We start from the raw sequence: 25,024 nt of genomic DNA, 5'->3' as shown, positions 1-25,024 counted from the left end.
AAAAGCAAACCAAACGTTCAGTTAAACAAACCAAAATTTAAATCAAATTTTCCTAGGAGACACTGCTGGTGTGTGTGTTTACAGAAATGCAAATAAATACTGAATAAAATGAATAACATTTGATTAAAATAGCAATTAGGCATATGATACATGTCAAAACATTTCACTTTATGAATTACTGGTATTTTTTAAGTTCAGCAATCCCAATGCAGGAATTGGAGCAACCAATTTGCAGCGTCCATATCCCACAAAATGCAGGTGCTCCTGTAGCTCCATCTCTCCAGCCTGAAGAGGTCCCATTTATTCCAGCTCTGCCTGCTATGCAGGGCTCTCGCTTAACTTTTTTCCCCTGTTGCCAGCTGGGCAACTTCGGCAGCTTTTTAGGTTGCCAAATGACAGTTTACATGGTCATTTAAGACGGCTTGCATGACGTGTGCGATATTGAGCTCGGACGAAGTGCGTAGTTACCAGTCGGAATTATGGTCAATGAAGCATTCACATATTATTTCTGATTCAAATAAAGTCGCAAACTAAACATATTCACCAATCAAGACATGATATATACCACAATGACATGCAGCAAAATTACAATACAGTATCTCATCTCTTTTTACACGTTGCAATAAATGCAATTTCTATTATCTCTTTCCACTTCCAAACAAAAATATGGTTATTCAGCGTATGATCAACCTCGGTGAGACCAAGCGCAGGCTTGGCGATCGCTTCGCACAACACCTCCACTCAGTTCGCAATAACCAACCTGATCTCCCGGTGGCTCAGCACTTCAACTCCCCCTCCCATTCCGAATCTGACCTTTCTGTCCTGGGTCTCCTCCATGGCCCGAGTGAGGCCCACCGCAAATTGGAGGAACAGCACCTCATATTTTGCTTGTGTAGTTTACACCCCAGTGGTATGAACATTGGCTTCTCCAATTTCAGGTAGTCCTTGCTTTCTCCCTCCTTCCCCTCCCATTCCCAGCTCTCCCACAGCCTACTGTCTCCGCCTCTTCCTTTCTTTTTCCCACCCCCACCCCTCCCGACATCAGTCTGAAGAAGGGTCTCGACCCGAAACGTCGGCTATTGGGCAGTTTACACCCCAGCGGTATGAACATTGACCTCCAATTTCAGGTAGTCCCTACTTTCTCCTCCGCTTCCCAGCTCTCCCTCAGCCCACTGTCTCCGCCTCTTCCTTTCTTCTTCCCGCCTCCCCTCGCACCTTCACATCAGTCTGAAGAAGGGTCTCGACCCGAAACGTCGCCTATTTCCTTCGCTCAATAGATGCTGCCTCACCTGCTGAGTTTCTCCAGCATTTTTGTCTGCCCATTCACACAAGTTCTGTTATCCCACTTTCCTCACCCACTCCCTGCACATTAGGGGCAATTTTACAGAGACAAGTTAACCTACAAAGCCAATGTGTCTTTGGGATGTGGGAGGCCAATCATATGCTTGCAGGGAGAATGTGCAAATTCAACACAGACAGTGCCCGAGAACAGGATCGAACACAGATCTCTGGCGTGTGAGGCAGCAAGTCCACCAGCTGTGCCACTACATTTTATTTTCCAACACACAAAAAATTATACGTTGATAACTTTGGTTACTAAAAAAAAAGGAAACTATCCATTTTCAGTCTTAAATCTCTAAGTGACGCTATGTCCCCCTTTACAACTACTGTATGTTTTAATTCAGTTCAAGGCTATTGGGCAGTACATTGGCCATAATGTTGCTGCCTAAAATTGCCAGCGACCCGGAATTGATCCTGAATATGAGTGCTGTCTGTATGGCGTTTTGTTTTCTCCTTTATAACATTGTTTACAGAGTACTATGTTTACATATTCTGTTGTGCTGCTGCAAGTAAGGATTTAATTGTTCTAACTGGGACGTGAGAGAATAAAACTATTGACTCTTGACTTACGTCGCTGTTGTGTGGGATAGAACTAGAGTATGGGTGATAGGTGGTCGGCATGGACTCGGTGGGCCGAAGGGCCTGTTTCCACACTGTATCTTTAAATTAAACTAAAAACACTAAAACCAGAGGAAATGTAAAGAAGGGTTTCTACCCCGAAACGTCACCCAATTTCTTCTATCCAGAGATGCTGGCTGCTCCATGGAGTTCCCCCGCACAATTAAAGCATGGAATAGTCTTCACCCTACCATAGTTACCAACCAGACGCAACTAAATTTAAGGTAGCTTTTTTTTCCCCCAAGAACACTTTTTTTGCTTAAGTCCAAGTCAAGAGTCAAGAGAGTTTTATTGTCATGTGTCCCAGATAGGGCAATGAAATTCTTGCTTGCTGCAGCACAACAGAATATGTAAACATAATACAGAACGGGAGATAAAAGTTCAGTGTGTCTATATACTATAGACCATATATATACACAATAAATAAAGAGATAACATGGAATAGGCTGTTATGTTTCGGAGTTTGGAGTTTGGTGGTGGTGGGTCCACCAGTTTAAATTCCATTTCGAATATTTTTGGAGGACCAGGAAACCAAGAAGCAAGAGTTACTCCAGAGTGTTAATCCAGCTCCAGGGAGTGATTCTGCATTGTATTTTAGCGGTCGCGGTGAGGCAGCGACCGGGCAGTAATGGCGGCCAGAATTCCCACCATGCAAAGGGAGGGAGAAAGTGGCCGATGCCGACCAGTTGCCGTGACAGTGCGCATGTGCAGGGCTGCACATGCGCACAACCACGGCCGATGATGTGGTGGCAGTGCGCGTGTATAAGGCGGCCGGCCATGCCGAGTGGAGAGCAGCGAGCCGAGCGGAGAGCCGAGCGCAGAGCTGAGAGCCGAGCGGAGACCCGAGAGTCGAGACCCAGACACGGATAGCGGGCGGAGACGGAGACGGAGATTGACAAAGAGAGAGAGAGGGAGAAAGAGATAGAGAGGGGGCCCGCTCAGAATTAAACGCTAGGTGTCCCGGTTGCTTGCCAAGCCAGGCAAAATGGCATGGCTTTTAGGTTGCCCGGCAGGACTGTAAGTTGCCATTGGCACCCGGGCAACTGCTAATTTCGAGCCCTGCTGTGTGACAGTCACTTTACAATTCATGCCACCACACTTCCGTATTTACCTTGAGCTTTAATCAAACACCAATCTCTTCAGTGACACATTGTCAAATGCCTTTTGGAAATTTAAATACACTACATCAATAGGCTCCCCTCTATCAACTCTCCCCGTTACACCCTTAAGTAAATCAAGCAAATTTGTCACAAATTATTTACCTTTTATAAAACCATGTTGATTAGGCTTGATTATATTTAGGTTTCCGAAATGTTTAGTTATTTTTTATTGACTTTAACATCTTGCCACCTGCAGATGTTAAGCTAACTGGCCTATCATCCTTCATTTTTTGAACAAGGAATCAAATGAACTATTTTCCAATCTTTTGGCACTCTCCTGGAATAGAGTGAGTTTTGAAAAAAATGAACCAATTATACTTTATCCATTGTGCGTGAGATTTGTTACAATTTTCACCATGTTTTTTAAAATTAGTTCATCGATTATCCAGGATATTTGCAGCATCTTCAATGATGAATTCTGATGCAAAAGTTGATTTAACATGTCTGCCGTTTCTTTCTGTAGTTAATTCAGTTGTCCGATTCTCCCGAGATCCCACAATTAAAGTTGCCTTGCCTAATTAAAGTTGCCTTGCCTTAATTAAAGTTGCCTTGCCTTCTATATAATTAAAAGTCTAGTCTTGACCACTTCCTGGTTGCGTTTTATATTGATTTTAGAAAAAAACGCCACCACGTGCGGCTGTGATTTTTGTCCATCTTACTCAGAATCCCCATCCGCTCATCAGGAAAAATCGAGGATTTTTCCCATCGATGAAAAATAAGAGTTGTCAGTGTTTAAAAAATGTTGAGATTCTCTATCCTGTCAATCACGCCATGAAGACCACGCCCATTCTGGTGGGAGAAACCCAGAAGTGTGGGCGTGGCTCAGTCTCTGCAAGATGGAGGAGGGAGAGGTCACGACTCACTGTCTTTAGTGGCCTTCCACCCTGCTTGAAATGGTATGAAACTGCATTTGAATTTGGTGACCTTGCACCCTGCTTGAAGTGGTAAAAAACTGCACTTGAATTTGGTGGCCTTGCATCCTGCTTGAAATGGAATTTCAAGGAATAGCCGTGAGTCAACTGCCAGCCCACCAGCTGTGAGTGAGTGAGCTTCCAGCACAAGAGGCTTGAGTGACTGAGCCGCCAGCCCAAGAATCCATTCGGCTCACAATGTCCATACTAGCCCTATGGAAACCTGTCCCTTCAACCCACAACACACATACTAAGCCCCCCCCCCCCCCCACTGGCGAACAATATTGGAATTGGTGGAGAGGTGGAATATTGGGTTGGGGGACCAGCCCTCCCATGTGATGCTGGGACCCAATTGGTCCCACATAGTCTAGTATTGTATATAATTCTGGACCATGCAAAAGGAAGGATGTTCTTTTGCTTGAGAGGGTGTAGAGGAGAATCACCAGAGTATAACTGAAACTGAACAAAACTGGATTGGAGCACGTCACGAAAAAGAAGAGATTGAAGAGGCTAGGTTTGTTTTTCTTGGAGGCACAAGTGTGGCCTGATAGACGTATATGAAATTATGGGCAGGAGATAGGTAGTAAAAATCTTTTCCCAAGGTAGGTTCATCTGAATAAAAAGGTATAGGCACAATGTGATTTAGAGGGGATTTGCGGCAGAATATTTTCATTGAGAATGTGAAAAATGTTGCCACAGGAGGAGATGGATACTCTCATAATAGTCAAGCACCTGGACAAGTCCTTAAATTGCCACGGTGTACAAGACTGGGATTAAATATAGGTAAACGAAAGCTGGAATGAATATAGATAACTACAACGGTCAGCATGGGCATGCTAGGCTGAAGCTGTGTGCAGGGGCGGATATCACAAACAAAACATGGGGGACACACACGATTTCTTGGTACTGTGCGCGCATGCGCACACCCACATACGCGAGGCTTCGGCAATGGGCTCTGTGGCGGTAACATCAGGAGCTGACCTGGTTGGTGACTGGCTCCGAACTCCAGCAACAGCAGCTTCGTCCACCCCGAATCGTGGGGCTTCAATCGGCCCATTTGCGGGGTTTCATCGCCCGGCGTGGCTTAAACCCGGCCGTGGGATCTTCCATCCCCCGGCAGGGGCTTCAACATTGGGAGTCTCGATTGCCTCGGTGCAGCAATTTGACCACGTGGTGGTGGTAGATCCCATGGCGGATTTTGATGAAAAGCCCCGCAAACGGGCCGACTCAAGCTCCGCTCTATGATCTTTACTCCACCTGGACGTCTCCCTCCTCCAATCACCGCGCTCTATCCTCAGTCCCACCCTGCTACTTCCGCCTCTGACTGCCACCTCCCTCTTCCAATCATCGCGCTGTCCCGCCCCCCCCGCCTGCTGACCGACGTAACTCTTGTCCAATCGGCGCCCTTGATCATCAGTCCCACCCCCACTGTCTCGCGGAAAGCGGAGACTTTTCATTGATTTTCTTTCACCGAATTTAAAAATCCCTATTACAAAACATGGGGGGGATTGTACCCCACCTCTCAAAACATGAGGGGGCTTCCCCCCCTGGATTTCCACCCATGGCTGTGTGTACGACTCTATGATTCCATCTCCTGTCTTCACAGGCCTTCATCTTTTCAAGTAACTATTGAATCATAGATAATCAATATATAAGACAGGACACTGTCTTCATTCTTTTTCTCTCATCTTGACTCTCCGTCCAACCAGAGAGGCTTTTTCTTGTAATGCAGTAGTTTGTAAAGTCAACCATTATTCCTCAGCTTAGAGCCATTTCATCCATGAAAGTTCTGATCTTCTTAATGAATTGCATTCAACATGCCCTGAGAGAATACTTACCACTGTCTCTTCAATGAAATGCTAAAAAAGATGACTAAAGGTTTATTGGATGTATGAATATTTCTATTAATTGATTGCTTCTATGTTATGGAACTAAAACAGCTCATATAATTGGAAAGTCATTTTCACATCAGTGATCAAGAAACCCAATACCACTGGTGTATGGTGAGACGACATCCAGAATATTAAGCATTGCATATGAGAAAATAAATAATAGCCTTGAACAGATTGCAGTGCAGATTCATTAGAATCATGTCAAATCCATAGGGTTGGATTATAAGAGATTACACTAACTAGGTTTATTTTCCCTGTAATATTGAATTAGGATTTTAAGATTTGTATGGAGAGAGATTTTTTTTTACTGATGGAAGAATCAAGCACATGAGGTTATTATAATCTTAAAATCAGAGCTAATCCTTTCAGGAGAAAACAATGAGAATTTTAATTTACGTAACAAAAATTTCTCCAAGGGAATCTTTAGCCAGAAATTTTAAATGTAGGCACGGTAGGTACTTAAGAGGCAAGTAACATTTTGGCCATTATTACCAGGGAATGAGTATACAAATAGGGAAGCTATTGCTGAGACAACAGTTGAACTACTCTGTACAGTTTCCACCTGCTTACTTTGGAATATGTTTGCATGAGACAGTTTGCAGACGTTTCAATTGGTTGTTATGTGTCCCCGACAAATACGCCTGCTGGCTGCAGGAAGTATGTCCACCTGACCTCCTCTTAGACTGCATGGATCAGTTGGAGCAAGAAGTGGACTCGCTGAAGAGTGTACAAGAAGTAGAGGGGGTTATACACACTAGCATCAGGGGGGTTGTCACACCAAAGGTTCTGCCAGATAGATGGGTGTCCGTCAGGAGAGACAGGTAAATAGTGTATGATTTGCCTGTTGCTATTTCGTTCTCAACCAAGTATATCATTTTGAAAACTGTTGAGGGTGTTAGCCTCTCAGGGCAGCAGCAGCCAGGACGGTGGCACTACCTCTGGTTCTGTTGAAGAACAGGGTAGGACTCAGCCTAGGTGAACCACAAATAAGGGAATCTTTAGTCTGTGGCCACGTGAGATTCCAGGAAATCTGTTGGATGTCTCTGAACAGGCACAGAACATTCTGCGAGGGGAGGGTGAGCAGCCAGTGGCCGTGGTTCATATATGTACCAATGACATAGGTAAGAAAGGAAATGAGGTCCTGCAAAGTAAATTTAGGGAGTTTGATAATAGGTTAAAAAAACAGTACCTGATTAGGATCTCAGGTGTGCTACCTATGCAAGGAATGGAAAGATCCTGCAGTTGAATATATGGCTATGGAGTAGGTGCAAGAGTTAGGGCTTCAGTGCATCGATCATTGGGCCCTCTTCCAGTGCAGGCTCAATCTGTACAATAGGGACAAGTTGCACCTGCACTGCAAGGGAATCAATATCCTTGCAGAAGGTTCGCAAGTGCTACTCAGGTGGGTTTAAACTAGAGTGGCAGGAGTAGGAACTAGAGCAAAGGTCAGCAATGGAAGCACTGATGGGATCGTAGAGGTTATGACCAGTAAACCTCAAAGGAAGAATAGGCAGGAGAGGTTAATAAACATGGTGAAACTGTTGGGCTGAAGTGTGTATATTTCAATGCATGGAGTATTCTGGGTCAAGAGGATCAATGCTGCTGTGCTCAATACAGAGACTTGATTGTAAGAGTACAGAACTGACAGCTCAATGTTCCTAGGTCTTTGTTGTTTCAATTGTCAGGAAGAGGGAAGTAAAATAGATGGAGGAGTTGCTTTACTAAACAGGGTTCATCCACTGATGCAATAAAGGTAGAGCAAATAAATATGAAAGGTGCAATCATTCTAATGGGATTGAACAAAAGGCTTCCCAATAGCCAGTAGAAAATAGAGGAACAGATATGTTGGAAGATTATAGAAATATGTAAATGCAACAGATTTGAGGTAGGGAGTGACTTTAATTTTCCAATTATTGATTGGGATTTCCTTCCTGCAAGAGGCTTAGACAGGCCACAATTTGTTATTGCATCCAAGACGGTTTCTTGAAACAGTATATGGGTAGCTCAATTTGAGTACGGACCATACTGGACCTTGTGTTGGGAAAGGAGCCTGGTCAGGTGAATGACGTTTCAGTGGAAGAGCATTTCGGAAACAGATCAAAATTCCATATTTTTTGTAATAGTTATGAATAAAGATAAGTTTGGACCTTGGGTGAAAGTACTAAAGTAGGGGAAGGCAGATTACAGCATTATTAGGCAGGAACTCGTGAGGATAAACTGGGAGCAGTTATTATTCTATAAGTTCACATCTGACATGCGGGTTTATAGGCCAGCTGCAAAAAATTCAATGATACTTTATTGTCACGTGTACTTTGCATCTGTATTCACCAAATAAAAAGATGTGGAGGATAGTGAGATCAATGTAAGGTATACTAATAAGCTAGAGCAGGTTGATATCAAAAAGAAGGTGGTGTTTAGGTCTCATGAAAAGCATTAAGGTGGATAAATCCCCATGGCTTATTAGTATCTCTATTAATTTATTGAGAGAGGCAAGTGAGGAGATTGCAAAGGCCATGATGAAGATCTTTGTATCCTCTCTAGCCACAGGATACAAAGATACAAAGATCCTTCGGCTATTTGTTTAAAATGGGAAATTTATATAAGCCAGGAAATTATAAACTGTTGAGACTCATCTCAGTGGTGGGAAAGCAATTGGACTGGATTCATTGGTGCAGGATTTAGTCGGATTTTGAAGGGCTAAGTAGGGACAGAATGACTTTATCTGCAGCAGATCATGCCATTTTGACTTGATTGGGGTTTTTGAGGAGACAACAAAGGTGATGGATGAAGTTAGGGTAGTAGATGTGGTCTACGTATATTTTAGTAAGCATTTAATAAAGTCCCTCATGGTAGATGAATCAGAAGATTCAAATGCATGGGTTCCATGGTGACTTGGTAGTTTGGATTCAGAACTATTTGCTTCCACTAAATACATTAACTGTTCTAGGCACCACCCATCACTTTTAATGGAGCAAGCTCCACACATCTCCTTTAAACTTTCCTACTCAGACCTAAAAGCTACGCCCTCTATTTTTTAACATTTCCACCCGAGGAAAAAATGTTCTGACTTTCTACCCTATCTATGTCTTTCATAACTATATATACTTCTATCAGCTCTCCCCTCAACCTCTGATGCTCCAGGGAATATAATCCAAGTTTGTCCAACCTCTCCTTATTACTACTATTCTCTAACCCATGCAACCTTTTTGGTGAACCTCTTCTGCACCCTCTCCAAGGCCTCCACATCCTTCCTGTAATGGGGTGACCAGAACTGCAAATAATACTGCAAATGTGGCCTAACCAAAGTTTAATAAAGCTGCCACTTAACTTCCTGACTATTATTATTTTTTCAATGCCCCACCCGATGAAGGCAAACATACCATATGTCTATGTCCATCAGCAGGCAAAACAAAGTTTATGACTTTATCTATGGTGCACGTCAAAAATAAACCAATATCAATACCGATTAAAGGGACCTTTATTAAATATAGGAAAGTTGGAAGTTGACTTGCAAGAGAGCTCAATGGTTTCAGCAAAGGGGTTTACTGCTAGCCATTAAGGATAATCATCCACATATTTGTGTATAACAAAATAGCTTTGTTGTTGGCCAGATTAGACTCCAGCACAACCAACAAGACCAAAGGACCCCTAGGCAGGTTTTCATGCCAGAGGAACTGAAGGAGGAGAGCGAAGGGGTCTCTGACCAAGAATCTCCCAGGAGCAATGTTCCAATATTTACATGTCTGACGTATTCAGAAGCTAAGATTTTCAAAGCAGTACTCACTTAAATGTGACATCTGCTACAGGAGAGCTCTAGCCATTGAGATGTGTCTGGAGCTCCGCCTGCAGAGGTGAAGTCGCAACGGGCACAAGCCTCCAGCTGCGTTTAATATGTGCAGATTTCACAGCTTGCCGCACACAGCTGCATTTTCAATGTGGCAGAAGCTCTCAATTCAAGGTGAAGTAGATTCCGATCTTTCTCCTTGAATGGAGAGGAGAAAACACACTACGTCTTCAGAACTGCCCAGATTGAAGGTTCAGTGAAGGATAGATTACATGTATGTGAACCCTAACCCTAACCTGTTTATCAATAACAAAATAAGGCACTCACTCCAAGCATAAAAATATCTCAATTGTCAATACTCTGCACCTGGAAGCTTTCATTCTGAAGTCCTACAAAATAATCAAAATATTTTAACCACCATGCCAAACCATGGAATGCCCTTGGGAGGAATGGGCCTTTCCCACATGCAATTTTTTCAGCGACTGCCGGCGACTGTCATAGTCATAGCAGGTCTCCGAAAAACCAGCGACTGGACCCCCCAACGGCAATGTCTACAACAACCTACCACCTAGTCGACATCAAGCTATGACAAGCTACCGCAAACCAACGACCCATTAGGATGCCCATCTATGACCACACCTACGTCTACCTGCGACAAGCTATGACAAGGTACAACCCTGTCGGCGACAACTGAAGCCAACTTAAGACAATTCAGTTGCCGTTACCTGTCGTCAGTTGACGTAGGTTGGCGAAGGTAGTCGCCAATGGAATTCACCAAAGTCAGCAGTGGCGACAACCTACGTCATCCTGGTGACAACCTACGACGGCACCTACGTCAGGACAAGTCAAGCTACGCTCATTGGCGTCAAGTCAACCGTCGCCGACTGTCGGCGAAAAATTTTGAACATTTCAAAATCCAGCGGCAACCAGAAAAATGTTACGATTCTTTGGGTGACTGAGGAGACTACTCACGACCATAGAGGCGACACCCCGGCGACCATGTGGCGACAGCCTAGTCACCTGTAGTCGCCTAAAAAATCGGCTAAGTGGGGCAGGCCCAAAAGGCTTAGATACAAAGTAAGAGTAGGAACTGGATGAAGGGAGCAGGCAGGAATAATTAGGAAGCAATTAATACACCTTATATCCAGACCAGGGATCAGACCACTCTACTATAAAAGGGATTTGACAGAGAGCTTGTCCATGCCTGAATGCACAAAAATGTTTTGTTATTCAGATTTAGAATATTACTAGACTAAGTGGGACCCGTTGGGTCCCAGTATCACACGGGAGGGCTGGTCACCAACGCAATATTCCACCTCTCCACCAATTCCAATACTGCTCACCAGTGGGGGGGGGGGTGGGGGGGGGGGGCTGTCTGTTGCGCTAGTATGGGTGTTGCGGGCCGAAGGTACTGATTTCCAGAGGGCTAGTATAGATATTGTGGGCCGTATGGATGCTTGGGCAGGCATCCAACTCTTGCAACGATTTTAAAAGCCAAGGCGAGGCAAACAATTGGGCTGCAGACACCTGACAACCAAAATTCATTTTGTGAACACAAACTTTTAAAAAAGGGCTGCAGCCGCTTTACAGTCGCATCGAGGGGACTCACCTTGGAGTAGACGTGCGTTCCGTGTTATTCGCAGCTCAGTCTCTGCCAGACCCTCTCGCTTCCTGGGTCTGGCAGAGACTGAGTGAGGCACAACACTTCCTGGTTTTATAGTCCCTCCCCCTGCCGCCAGCGGGGGCAGCAGAGAGAATGGGGAATTTTGTAAAAACATTAATATCTCTCTCATTTTTCATAGACGGAAAAAATCCTCCGCACTCACATGGCGGAGGGGGGCTCTGAGCGAGGTGGCCAAAAATGACGGCCGTAGGTGGCGGCGTTCTCTCGGAAATCACAGCACAGTCGGCCAAAAGAGGTCAAGATCAGAGATTTAGTAATATAGATATGGCAATTTATCATTGATTCATACTCGTGTCGGAAAATGTTCCTCTAAACCACAAGGAGGTTTCACCATTTATCCTTGATATTGAATAGCATTGCCATTGCCCAATCACTCACCTCCCATGGCTGCAAGGATCATTCACTTAACATCAAATACTGCAACTGCAAGGACACTTCATTCACTCTATACTCCACAATTTGCAGACTTCTGCCATCACTATGGCAAGGTTCAACAACACTGAAGACTGTCATAGTCATACATTGAGGGATAAGGCACAGAAACAGTCCCTTCTGTCACATTGTCCATGCTGACCATTAAGTCCCAACCACATAACCTCGTTTTCTAGAACTTGGCCTGCAGCCTTCCATCCTTGGCACTTCAAGTGTTCATATGGCCACTTCCAAGAGTATTGGGAGTGTCTGGCCTCACCACCTCCTCAGGCAGTGCATTCCAGATTACAACCACACTTTGGGTGAAATCACAAGAACACAAGACAATAAGTGCAGCAGTAGCCTAACTGGCCTGCTATCAGTTTGATCATGGCTGATTTATCCAAGCACTCAAGTCCTTCTGTGTGCCAATTCCCCATAGCCAAATATTTCAAAATAGATTTTGACATCGACATTCAATGCTTTTTATAGAGATTTACTATCCTCTGTGAAGGTAAGTGTGCCACACACCTTCTTTACCACATAATCTACCTGTGTCGCCACTTTCACTGTGCATATCTTGCCCTGTTTAAATTCCCAACATGCATCACTTCACACTTGCTGGAGTTAAATTCCATCTGCCATTCCTTTGCCTACTTTTCCAGTTGATCTAGCTCTTGTTGTACCATAGACAACTTTCTTCAGTGTCCACTACACCACCAATCATCAGCAATCTTACCTAACATACCATACGTTCTCATTCAAATTGTTAAGATATATCACAAACAAAAGGAGACCAAACATCAATTTCTGCAGCACACCACTGGTTGCAGGCCTACAATCTAAAGTCCACATAGATAATATCTATTGCTCTGTCCTTGTTGATTCTTCAGGGGCACCTTTTCAAAAAATGTAATTAAAATTGTGAGATGCAATTCTGCATTTTTCAAAAACTGGGTGGCTGCTATAGGTGAACAATAAAACCAAGAAAATTGAAGGCAGGAGGGTTGTCGTAGTATGCATGGATTTTAGCAAGGGCAAACTTGAGTCCCGGTATAATCACTCGGACATAAGCAGAATGTGGCAAGGTCTGAACACAGTAACTGGCTGCAAAGCAAAGTCAGGCAACATCACTGGTGAAAGTGTGGCCTTAGCTGAAGAACTGAACGCTTTCTATGCATGCTTTAAGCAGTAGGCCAACAGGACGATGACACCTATCCCTTCAGATTCAAGTGTGCCTCTTCCAGGGTCACAATCACAGAGGTTAGATCGGCCTTCCTGAGGGTGAACCCACGGAAAGCAACTGGCCCATTCTGGTCACGTCCTTAGTAGCTACGTGAACCAGCTAACGGGACTATTCAAGGACATCTTTAATCTCTCCCTATTCAGTTCTGAGGTACCCACCTGTTTCAAGAAGAGCACCATCATCCCAGTGCCGAAGAAAAGAAAGATCTCATGCCTTAACGATTTCCGTCCAGTGGCCTTGATGCCCTCCATCATGAAATGCTTTGAGAGGCTATTTATGGAATGCATTGTCATAAGAAATAGGATTAGTAGCAGAATTATGCCATCCGGCCCATCAAGTCTACTCTGCCATTCGATCATGGCTGATCCATCTTTCCCTCCTAACACCATTCCCCTGCCTACTCCCCATTACCTCTGACACCCATACAAATCAAGAATCTATCTATCTCTGCCTTATAAATATCCACTGACTTCCAGAGAATTCCACAGATTCACCACCCTCTGATTAAATAATTTCGCCATCATCTCCTACCTAAAAGAACGTCCTTTAATTCTGAGGCTATGACCTCTCGTCCTAGACTCTCCCACTAGTGGAAACATCCTATGCACGTCCACTCTACCCAAGCCTTTCACTATTCTGTATTAAATCCAGTCTACCAAGCTGCTTTACCGCCACAACAGGTCCATGGATGGTGCCACCTCCCTGGCCCTACACTCATCCCTGGAACACCTGGATAAGAGAGACAAATATATCAGATTCCTATCCATAGACTACAGCTCTGCCTTTGACATAATTATCCCATCCAAGCTCATCACTAAATCCGAGGGACTTGGAGTCAGCACTCATCTCTGCAACTGGATCCTTGACTTCCTGACCAACATACCCCATTCAGTGAGGATAGGGGACAAATTATCCTCTACAATAATCCTCAACACTGGTACTCCCTCTTCCCTCCTCTCCCATCAGGCAAAACATATAGAAGTGTGAAAATGCACACCACAAGATTCGGGGATAGTTTCTTCCCAATTGTTATCAGGCAACTGAATTATCCTACCACAACCAGAGTGCCTTACTGAACTACTATCTATCTCTTTGATGACCCTTGGATATTCTTAATCGGACTTTACTGGCTTACCCTTGCACGAAACATTCCCTTATCATGTATCTGTACACTGTAAATTGATCGATTGTAATCATTGCCTTTCTGCTGACTGGTTAGCACACAACAAAAGATTTTCACTGTACGCGTTACAATAAACTAAACTGAACTGAACTGGATGCGCTCTCAGCCCCCTTCTTGTACATCCAAGACTGTGCAGCCATGTATAAATCCAATTCAATTTACAAATTCGCAAACGATATTACCATTGTGGGCCGGATATCAAATAATGATGAAACGGAGTACAGGAAGGAGATTGACAACTTTGTGACCTGAGTCGAGACACCAACCTTTCTCTCGACATCAGCAAGACAATGAAGATGGTGATCGACTTCAGGAAGCAAAGCGGTACACATACCCTGGTTTGCATTGATGGCGCCAAAGTAGTGATGGTTGAAAGCTTCAAATTCCGAGGAGTAAATATCGCCATCAACTTGTACTGGACCACCCATATTGAAGCAATGGCCAAGAAAGCACATCAATGTCTCTACTTCCTTAGAAGGTTTAGGCAGTTCGGCATGTCCCCAACAACTCTCACCCACTTCTACAGATGCGCTGTAGAAAGCATTTTATCGGGATGCATCACTGCATGGTTTGGGAACAGCTCCATCCAAGACCGCAAGAAATTGCAGAGAATTGTGGACGCAACCTACACCATCACACAAATCAACCTCCCTTCCATTGACACCAATTACACCTCACGCTGAATTGGCAAAGTCACCAGCATAATCAAGGATGGGTCACACCCCGGCCACTCCCCCTTCTCCCCTTTTCCATCAGGCAAAAGGTATAGAAGTGTGAAAACGCACACTTCCAGATTCAGGAACAGTTTCTTCCGAGCTGTTATCAGGCAACTGAACAAACCTACCAACAACTAGAGAGCCATCCTGAACTACTATCTACCGCATTGGAGTCCCCCGGACTATCTTTGATTGGACTTTACTGGCTTTATCTTCCACTGAACATTATTCACAAGATTCCCTTCATCATGTATCTGTACACTGTGGTTGGCTCGATTGTAATCATGTTTTGTCTTTACGCTGATTGGTTAGCATGCAACAAAAGCTTTTCACAGTACCTCGGTACACGTGAAAATAAACTAAACCCAAACTCAAGGCTTTTGACAAGGTCCCACACACATGCTGCTCCAGAAGGTTAAAGCAAATGTGATCCTCAGTTTGCAGGCAAAATTGCATTGGTGGCAGGAAACACCTTGATTGAGATTCCCCCCCCCCCCCAAAAACATCTTTTTTTTCCCCGTAACAAATACTGTGCCACAGGGATTGATGTTGGGAGCTTCTTTCTTGTTAATATATAAAAATGTACACAAACTAAACGTTAAATTATATTGTATGTATATATGTTTAGGGAGCCAAAACGGTACACAATAGCACAACAATTCTGGGCCACCTTACTCACCATTACCCGGAGGTGCGCAGTAGCAAGTTTCGTTCGATTTGACAAAGGTTTCCCTTAATAAAGCTTAAAAATATAGCTAAAAAGTATAATTTTTTATGCATGTTCGTATGTGCCCAAAATACAGCCAAAATGATAGACGATAGCACAACAATTTTAGGCCCACCTTACTACCATTCACCTACGGTGTGCAGTAGCAAGTTTCGTTCCATTTGACAAAGCGATTCCCAAGTTATATCCTTAATAAACTTTTCTTTACTTTTTACCGTTAACTGCGCTCACACTTGCCGGCCCCGTCAGCCGCGCATGCACAGTTGCTGGAGGGTTGCCGGGCCCGCTATCCGCGCATGTGCAGTTGAACGCGGCAGTCGCGCCTGCTCAGTACGGGCCACCATTTTAAGATCGCCATTTTTACTCGCGTCATAACCCGTCAGCCTCGCCCGCGCAGTTGGGGGAGGGTTACCGGGTCAGTTCGCCATTTTTACCGAACATCGCCTCGTGTATGGGTGAGTGTTGGAATTTTGCGATGGGGGAGGGAGACCCAACAGTCCGCGCTTGTTCTAGGGCCAGCTATCTGCACGTGCGCAATTGGGGGATGCCGTGCCCGTTGCCATTTTATCATTGTCTGTCCAACCCGCGCAGTTGGCCCACCGCCATTTTTAGATCGCCTTTTTGACTCGCATCACAACGGCGATCTCTGGCGTCACAACGGGTACCCGTCAGCCACGCTTGTGCATTTGGGGGAGGCTTGCCGGGCCAGAATCGCCATTTTGACTGAACATTGTGTCGTGTATAGCTGAGTGGTAGAATATTGCAAGATGGACCCAACGGGTCCACACTTTGTCAAGTAATATATAAAAATGCACCCTCTCAAACACAATCGCACCCATGGATAACCAATAATAACAATTGAGTGAAAAATAAGGGTTGGATCCAGGCTCCATATTGCACCTTAACAGGCATGGCATTTTATAATATTTCACTCCGATAATATTCCAGTTTAAATATTGTTGCTAAACATAATAGCAACTGGATGTTTTGCATTACTGACTGGCAGTAATCCTTATCAGTTTCTGCATCTAGCTAGCAGACCAAAATAAATGGCCAATGCACAAAATTAAATGAAATTACAGCAAGTGAAATGAACTCAGACAAACAGGCATGCTGAGTGTGGAAGATATTACAACAAACTAGTTTATAAAACTCATACCAGTCTGCTAATTGCATAATAGGTATTATTGTAAAAAATAATGTCCCTGGTGAACTTCAGTATTTATTTCCCTTGAGGATAACAGACCAAATGGAGTTCTATTTGGTCTAGAATACGTACAGATGCATGGAGTGGGAGACATGGTTAATGGAGCAGATTTCAACAGATGTGCGAGGCCGCGTGAAGACTGCATGGGCAACTGCCAATTAATGACTGCTTAACCCACCATGAGGCATACCTAAAGCTAATTATTGATGCAGCTTGGTTGAAGAAACAGGTAGGTGGCCAGCACATCCAGGCAGCTTTTCATGATATTCAAGTTCAGGTTTTGAGTCATTTACATGTGCACAGTGAGGTGCAGGTAGAATGAAAAGCCTTGAACCTTCAATCGGAAGAGTTACCAAGCTACCCTTTCCCCATTCAAATTTGTTCTGTTTTCCCCTTTCGCTTTTATCAAATGTTCGTCTGAAGTCACCGCCTCCTTGCTGGGATATTTTTATGCAGCTGGCAGAGTCGTCTGCATATCCATCATTCGATATGATCATGGTTATTCAGCTTTAGGACTAAACTCTTCTTTCTGTGTACCTCCCCATAACCATCAATTCATCCAACCTTCAATAATATGTCTCCAATGATCACAACTTCACAAGCTCACAAGTGATGGGAGTAGAATTAGGCCATTTGGCCTATCAAGTCTACTCCATCATTCAATCATGGCTGATCTTTGCCTCCTAATCCCATTTTCCTGCCTTCTCCACATGACCCTTGACACCCGTTCTAATCAAGAATTTGTCTATCTCTGACTTAAAAATATCCACTGAATTGGCCTCCACAGCTCTCTGTGGCAATGAGTTCCACAGATTAACTACAAACTAAAGAAGTTCCTCCTCACCTCCTTTTTAATAGAGCTCCCTTTAATTCTGAGGCTATGACCTCTGGTCCTGGACTCTCCCACCAGTGGGAACATCCTTGCCACATCCATTCTATCTATGCTTTTCATTATTCTGTAAGTTCCAATGAAGTTCCCCCTCAACCTTCTCAATTCCAGCAAACAAAGGTCCAGTGCTGTCAAGAGCTCAGCAAATGCTAACGCACTCATTCCTGGAATCATTCTTGTAAACCTCCTCTGGGCCCTCTCCAGAGCCAGCATACCCTTCCTCATACGGTATATGGGGGTCAAATTTACTCACAGTACTGGGTCCACAGGTAAAGAGTTCCCGAGGGTCATTTCTTTCTGTTGAGGGAATATGCAACTCAGGCCTCCATATCTGGTGACTATGGCTGATCTGGCAAGACACTTTCTATAGAGCCATCTCATCATCTACCCTATCGAGCTCCCTTTGGATCTTATATCTCACAAAGATCAGTACTCATTTTTTTTTTTAAATACAGAAGAATATGGATCTAATACTTTGAGCTATTCATAGAGTCTACAAGTTTATAAATTAATTGGCTTTGTAAAAAATCGTAAATTTTCCCCTGTGTGTACGATAGTGCTAGTCTATGGGGTGATGCATAAGTCAGTGCGGACTCGGTAAGCTGACGGGCCTGTTTCCGCGATGTATCTCTAAAGTCTAAAGTAATGTCTATATGCCTACTATACCACGCTATCTACTTGTGTTGCCATTAATTGTATATTTTCCCCTTACATTTGACCTCCCAATGCCCAACATCTTGCATTGCTCGGATTAAACAATCCACTATTTCTCCGCCCATTTCTGTAGCTGATCTATATCCCGTTGTAAACTTTAACAATCTTCCGCACAAACTTACCCAGCAATCTTGGTGTCATCTGCAAATTCACTAACCAACCCATCTCCTTTTGCATTCAAGTCATTTATATATAACATAAACAGCAGCGGCCCCCTGCAGAACTCCACTGGTCACAGTCCCCCAGCCTGAATATTGTCCTTCCACCACAATCCTCTGTCTTCTATCAGTAAGCCAGTTCCAAAAACATACGACAAACATGGGTCACTGTTAATCCCATGCATCTTAATCTTCTGGATCAGCCTATCAAGGGGGACTCTATCAAATGCCTTACAAAATACATCCACCACCCTACCTTCATCGATCATCTTTGCCACCTCCTCAAAACACTCGATCAAGTTAGTAAGACAGGACCTGCCATGTACAAAGCCATGCTGACTCTCCCTAATTAACCCATTCTCTTCCAAACAAAAGTAAATCCTATCCCAAAGAATCCTCTCCAATTGTTTCCCTATCACTGATGTGAGGCACGCCGGCCTATAATTCCATGGATTCTCTTTACTTTCCTTCTTATAAATAGAAACAGCATGAGCTACTCATCAGTGCTCCGGGAACACGCCTGCGACAGGGAAGATGCAAATATCTTCGTCAAAGCAGAGATAGATAGATTATTGATTAGTACGGGTGTCAGGGATTATGGAGAGAAGGCAGGAGAATGGGGTTAAGAGCAGGGGCGGAAAACCTGGGGGGGGGCCAGAGGGGACACGTCCCCCCCATGTTTTGAGAGGTGGGGGACATCCCCCCAAGTTTTTGTGATCCAGATTTTAAAATCGCCATTTTTAGCGCTGGATTGAGCCTCCGAAGCCTCGCGCGTATGTGAGTGTGCGCATGCGCGCGCGGCCACCAAAAAATTGTGTCCCCCGTCTCCTCCATGTTTTGATAGTGAGTTCCGTTCTTGGTTAAGAGGGAAAGATAGATCATCCATGATTGAATGGTGGAATAGACTTGATGGGCCGAAGGGCCTAATTCTGCTCCTATCACTGATTAACTTTTCAGCTTTCTGTGAACAATTGGGCCTCGCTCTAAATCGCTGTCCATTTCCCTACAGATGCTGTCTGATCCGCTGAGTTCCTCCAGCATTTTGTATTTTGCTCAAGATTTCAGCAACTGCGGTTTAAAAGTAGGGCTTGCTCTAGGGGGAGCGGCCTGTTGGGGAGTGGCCTTGTTGAGTTGAAGTGCCTTGGTGAGTAAAGTGTGAGTCTTTGGTTCAAGAGTCTTCGGCGAGGAGGCTGAGACAAGGCTACACTTATTCTGCTGTGTGTTTAATTTAAATATTTAAGCGTAATGGCAGGGATACTAGTGCAGTGCGTTTGCTGCAGGATGTGGGAAGTCAGGGGCACGGCTGGTGTCACTGGCCACTACACCTGCGGGAACTGTGTCCAGATGCAGCTCCTCAATGACCGAGCTGGGGAGCTAGAGCAGCAGCTGGATGACCTGCGGTCCATCCAGGATGATGAAAGCTTCCTGGACCGGACCTACAGTCAGATCGTCACTCCAAAAGTGCAGGAGGTGCGACGAGTAGGGATGGAAAGAAAGAGGATGAAGCGGGTGCAGGAGACCTCGGTGGAAGTTTCTCTTGCAAACAGGCACGCCCTCTGGGGAATGACGGGGCAGACAAAACGCTTCCAGTCCGAGCGGCGGACAGGTCGGTGGTTCCAATCCTAGCGATGGGACTCGACCCATGAGACTGACGTCAGGCAGAGCCATAGTGGTGGGTGACTCCTTTGTCCGAGGTGCAGACAGGAGATTCTGTGGGGGCAGGCGACACTTGAGTATGGTCTGTTGCCTTCCTGGTACCAGGGTCCAAGATGTCTCGGACCGACTTCAGAATATCCTCGAGAGGGAAGGTGAACAGCTGGAGGAGGTTGTGCATGTAGGCACAAACGATGTCAGGAAGAGGAGGAAGGAGGTTCTGCAACGTGAGCTGAGAGAGTTAGGAGGAAGGCTGAAAAGCAGGACTTCTAGGGTGGTTATCTCTGGATTGCTACCAGTGCCTCGTGCTGGTGAGGGCAGGAACATAGAGATAGGGATCTGAATGTGTGGCTGAGGGGCTGGTGCAGGGAGCAGGGATTTAGATCCACTGGGATCTTCTGGGGTAGGGGTGACCTGTACAAAAGGGTCGGGTTGAACCTTAACTGGAGGGGGACCAACATTCTGGCAAGACAGGTTTGCTAGTACTACAAGGGTGGATTTAAACTAAATAGCAGGGGGGGGGGTGGGGGAGCGGTTGACAAATTGGGAGTGTAAGGATGGAGTTAAAGGGGAAGAGAGTACAGGAAAAGTTATGAAAGACACCCGAATTAATGGAACGGAAAATTCAAGAAGGGATTAGAGAGTAAAGTCAGGTGAAATAGGAACCGGTGTGAGAGGGGAAGTGAATACCAAATTAAAAGTGTTATATATGAATGCGCAAAGAAATAAAGTGGGTGAGCTTGAGGCTCAGTTAGAAATTGGTTAGTATGATGTGGGAATTAGAGACATGGCTGCAAGAGGATCAGAGCCGGCAACTGAATATGCAGGGGTATAAGTCCTATCGAAAAGACAGACAGGTGGGCAGAGGGGGTGGGGTAGCTCTGTTGGTAAGGAATGAAATTCAGGGAATTATAGACAGGTTAGCCTGAGATCGGTAGTGGGGAAGATGCTGGAGACGATTATTAAAGATGTAATAGCGGCGCATTTGGATAGCAGTAACAGGATCGATCCAAGTCAGCATGGATTTATGAAGGGGAAATCATGCTTGATTAGTATTCTGGAAATTTTATGAGGATGTAACAAGTAAAATGGGCAAGGGAGAGCCAGTGGATGTAGTGTGCCTGGACTTTCAGAAAGCCTTTGATAAGGTCCCACATAGGAGATTAGTGGGCAAAATTACAGCACATGGTATTGGGGGTAGAGTGCTGACATGGATAGAAAATTGGTTGGCAGACAGGAAACAAAGTGTACAAATTAAAAGGTCCCTTTCAGAATGATAGGCAGTGACTTGTGGGGTGCCGCAAGGCTCGGTGCTGGGACCACAGCTATTTACAATATACATTAATGATTTAGACGCAGGAATTAAAAGTAAAATTCGCAAATTTGCAGATGACATAAAGTTGGGATGGCGGGACTGTCATATGATGAAAGAATGGAGCGACTGGGTTTGTATTCAATGGAATTTAGAAGGGTGAGAGGGGATCTTATAGAAACATAAAATTAGTAAGGGATTGGACACGCTATATACAGGAAACATGTTCCCGTGTTGGGGGAGTCCAGAAGAAGGGGCTACAGTTTAAGAATAAGGGGTAGGCCATTTAGAACTGAGATGAGGAAAAACATTTTCATCCAGAAAGTTGTGAATTTGTGGAATTCTCTGCCTCAGAAGGCAGTGGAGGCCAATTCACTGGATGCATTCAAAAGAGTTAGATAGAGCTCTTAGGGCTTCCGGAATCAAGTGATATGGGGAGAAGGCAGGAACGGGGTACTGATTGTGGATGATCAGCCATGATCACATTGAATGGCGGTGCTGGCTCAAAGGGCCAAATGGCCTACTCCTGCACCTATTGTCTATGTATCTATGTTTCTTCTGACATTATTCATGTAAATTACTTTGTTGAAGCAAAGGAATTTGAATAGTTGAGATGTGCTCCCATTGTAAATATGTAATTATCTGGAATCATTTGTCTGCACCCAAAGTATTGAAGTGAATTCTCACAGTAAATATTAAAAATCCATTCAAACATCTGCTGTAATTTTTGTTCTAAAGAAACCTGATGTACCTTGAGTTCAGTGAGATTCTCCAAATACTTTCTGTGAGTGATTCTTTCAGAAAGCAAGCCTGCTGTCACCTATTACTTCTTCAGCGCCAGTCTCCATGTGGCTCAATGAAAGTCACAATGTGGTTTACTCAGTTAACAAAAACCATGTGATATGGAAGGTAGACATAAAGTGCTGGAATAACTCAGCAGGTCAGGCAGCATCCCTGGAGAAAACGGACGGGTGACGTTTCGGGTCGAGACCCTTCTTCAGACTGATTGTAGTAGGGAGTGTGGAAAAAAAAACAGGAAGCGACCAAAAAACAGGACAAATCAAGCTGCCAACACATTACCTCAGGCAGGAGGTGACCTTAATTAAATACATGTACCATACTGCTTTCTTAAGTTTGTGGTAAGTATGCCTAGAGTAGCTATATTCCTCATATGCGGTAATTCTGTAAAGCCATTCAAAAATGAAACTAGTTCATCAGTCTGCAAGGGGAAAGTATAAGTATTTAAGAAGGATCTGCAGATGCTGGAAAATCAAAGGTACACAAAAAAAACTGGAGAAACTCAGCGGGTGCAGCAGCATCTATGGAGCGAAGGAAAAATGCAAAGTTTCGGGCCGAAACCCTTCTTCAGAAATTATAAGTATGCTGCTCAGCTTTTCACCATTAAAATTATGATAGTTCCCAGTGACAACTGGATGCTGAAGCTTTAAGTGAGCCCACTATTTGTTGTATGAACAAAACGATTTGGATGTCATGAACCACAGCATATATCTCTCTTATAGTTTATGACACATCTTAATCTGAAAATGAAATATTCTCCCATGACAGATTATAATTCTATTGGGCATCTGTTAATCTCTGCGCTGCCCTTCGTATTTACACTCCCTATGATTTGCTTTATATGATTTATTACACCATCAATCACAATGGCTAGAATGACTCCACTCCACGCACTGCATGATATTACAACAAGAGCTACATCACCTCGTACTCATTATGCAAGTTTTGTCATTATACTAATTTATTACATATATCAGGATAATTGAACTAATCATTTTTGCAGTTGTATAGACTACATACTGTACTTACTCTTCTTCCACCCACATCTTTCCCCTGCAATCCCTACTGAAATAATTGGGCCGTGTATTCTATTCTGATTTAACCAGACGTAGGATCCAAGTTTCACTCTGAATGCTGAGAGCTCTCAGTCCAAAAGGGCTCAGCCCCTGTACTCTGTGTATAAGTCCACGATTCCAGTTTCAATAAGCGTCTGTCAAGAGCATGCTCAAGTGCCTTATTTGTTTCGACTGTAATCGGTGTTTTATGAGAGTAGCCAAATTCAGTAGCAACGCACTGGAGCATACTGTTGACATCCATTACCGAGAGAAACAGGAGCAATGTGTGCACGCAAATACCAGCACCTGCAGGCTCCCCTTCAAATCACACTTGGGATGACAAAGCTGGAAAACAGAGGTGGGGGTCGGACAAAGCCTGGCAAGTGGATAAATTCCTTGCTATTTAAGGAATTTTTAATTATGCATGTATCAAGAAAATGTTGTCAGAAGATCAGCCAAGATCCTGCTAAATGGCAGAATGGGCTTGAGGGCCTGTTTGATCTACTCTTCTCCTATTTTATGATCTTATGATGAAGGTCATGGCAATGAACCATTTTTTTCTGTGAACTGCCAGCGTATCATCATCTAAGTGCACAAATGTTCAGTACTCCTTTGCAAATGCATATAGAAGCATAGAAAAATAGGTGCAGTAGGCCATTCGGCCCTTCGAGTCAGCACCGCCATTCAATATGATCATGGCTGATCATCCAAACTCAGTACCACGTTCCTGCTTTTTCCCCATATCTCTTGAGTCCGTTAACCGTAAGAACTAAATCTAACTCTCTCTTGAAAACCTCCAGTGAATTGACCTCCACTGCCTTCTGTGGCAGAGATTCCACAGATTCACAACTCTCTGGGTGAAGAAGTCTTTCCTCATCTCAGTCCTAAATGGCCTACCCCTTATTCTTAAACTGTGACCCCCTAGTTCTGGACTCCCCCAACATCAGAACCATTTTTCCTGCATCTAGCCTGTCCAATCCTTTAAGAATTTTATATGTTTCTATGAGATCTCCTCTCATCCTTCTAAATTCCAGTTAATACAAGCCCAATTGACCCATTCTTTCATCCTGGAAATTAACCCGGTGAATCTACGCTGCACTCCCTCAATAGCAATAATGTCCTTCCACAAATTAGGAGACCAAAATTGCACCCAATACTCCAGATGCAGTCTCACCAGGGCCCTGTACAACTGCAGTAGGACCTCCGTGCTCCTGAAATCAAATCCCCTCACAATGAAGGACAAACATGTCATTAGCTTTCTTCATTGCCTGCTGTACCTGCATGCTTACTTTCAGTGACTGATGTACAAGCACACCCAGATCTCGTTGCACGTCCTCTTTTCCTAATCTGACACCATTCAGACAATAATATGCCTTCCTGTTCTTGCTACCAAAGTGGATAACCTCACATTTATCCACATTATACTGCATCTGCCCACTCACCCAATCTAAGTCACCTTGCAGCCTCATAGCATCCCCCTTGCAGCTCACACTGCCACCCAGCTTTATGTCATCCGCAAAGATGAGAGATGACGCATTTAATTTCCTCGTCTAAATCATTAATTT

At 44.3% G+C, this 25,024-nt stretch overlaps 1 protein-coding gene across 6 annotated transcripts in view; it reads right to left on the bottom strand.

Annotated features, from left to right (window-relative positions):
- LOC116988564 (adhesion G protein-coupled receptor B2-like) overlaps positions 1-25,024 on the bottom strand; it is a 514,190-nt gene that overhangs the window by 93,800 nt on the left and 395,366 nt on the right. The gene's annotated exons all lie outside the window — the stretch shown is intronic.

This window comes from Amblyraja radiata, chromosome 27, assembly GCF_010909765.2.
Source record: "Amblyraja radiata isolate CabotCenter1 chromosome 27, sAmbRad1.1.pri, whole genome shotgun sequence".
In the NCBI taxonomy this organism is placed as follows: Eukaryota; Metazoa; Chordata; class Chondrichthyes; order Rajiformes; family Rajidae; genus Amblyraja; species Amblyraja radiata.
This window is presented reverse-complemented; position numbering and strand designations above follow the sequence as displayed.